This window comes from Octopus bimaculoides, chromosome 1 (assembly GCF_001194135.2).
Source record: "Octopus bimaculoides isolate UCB-OBI-ISO-001 chromosome 1, ASM119413v2, whole genome shotgun sequence".
NCBI classification, from domain to species: Eukaryota; Metazoa; Mollusca; class Cephalopoda; order Octopoda; family Octopodidae; genus Octopus; species Octopus bimaculoides.
In genome coordinates this window covers 138,251,082-138,252,363 of record NC_068981.1, presented here as the reverse complement: position 1 = coordinate 138,252,363, position 1,282 = coordinate 138,251,082, and the positions used below count along the sequence as shown (strand labels likewise).

The 1,282-nt window shown below is 41.5% G+C and overlaps 1 long non-coding RNA gene across 1 annotated transcript in view; it reads right to left on the bottom strand.

Annotated features, from left to right (window-relative positions):
- Positions 1–1,282, bottom strand: part of LOC128248882 (uncharacterized) — a 106,714-nt gene that overhangs the window by 73,559 nt on the left and 31,873 nt on the right. The gene's annotated exons all lie outside the window — the stretch shown is intronic.

The following is a 1,282-nucleotide window of genomic DNA, read 5'->3' as shown; positions in this document are numbered from 1 at the left end:
CTTTGTAAGCCTAGTACTTATTCTGTCGGTCTCTTTTGCCGAACCGCTAAGTTACGGGGACGTAAACACACCAGCATCGGTTGTCAAGCGATGTTGGGGGGACAAACACAGACACACAAACATACACACACATACATATATACATATATACGACGGGCTTCTTTCAGTTTCCGTCTACCAAATCCACTCACAAGGCTTTGGTCGGCCCGAGGCTATAGTAGAAGACACTTGCCCAAGGTGCCACGCAGTGGGACTGAACCCGGAACCATGTGGTTGCTAAGCAAGCTACTTACCACACAGCCACTCCTACGCCTACATGTATACATACAAGCATATGTGGGTACAGGACATCACAAAAAACGTTGAACACAATGAAAAACGAAAATATAAAAACGATGACAGAAAACGAACTTTTTTTCGAACGAGAAAAACACAGAAACGAGACATGCAACATAAAGAATATTACCCTTCTTCAGTTGTCCCTGCTCCATCTACTCCGCATTTCAAAGGCAAAGACAATACGCGACTTCGTTGGAGCAGTCCTTCCCGCAAGTAAATTAATTAAAATTTGGAAATTTTTGCAGAGGGTGAAAGTGTAAACAGGAACAGGACAATGAGAAGAAGACATTAAAAACAAGACAGAACAGTGAGAACAAACGGTAAGGGCTGTTAGGCCAAGTCGATAGAAAAATTATTTTGAACGCTAGTTAGAGAGTGAAAAGACTTGCGTCTTCTCTATAGAAAGGCCGGAAATAGAAAGAAAGAGAGGGTCAAGGAGGAGGAGGAGTGAGAGAGGGAACGGTGAAAGGAAGAGAAGAATCGGGGAAGGTTGGGAGAGAAAAACAGAAAGGGTGAAGAACAAGAGAGGGAGAGAGATATAGAATCTGGATATATATCCTATAGACTTGGGCATCCTTCAAGTAAACACAAGCAAAATACCTCGGACACAATGTGGCATATATTTACCTCTGCTATCTCAGCCTTTGCTGCAGCAACTATTTCCGGATTATTCCCACAAGGATTACTTTGCATGGATACTTACTACTGGAATGAAACTACACTCCAAGTACTGTTCTCTCTTTCTTTCTTTTTTCAGCGCATCACACTCATTATCACTTCATACTAAAACTCTCCGCCTATGGATATAATAATCGATTCCTTTACTATTTCTGTCTCCGATGAAGGGAAGTGCTGGATCTTCCCAGAAACAGCTGTAAGACTCTATCCATAAAATATATTTCCAACCTTACCATTGCTCTCTTTATCCTTTTATATATTTACA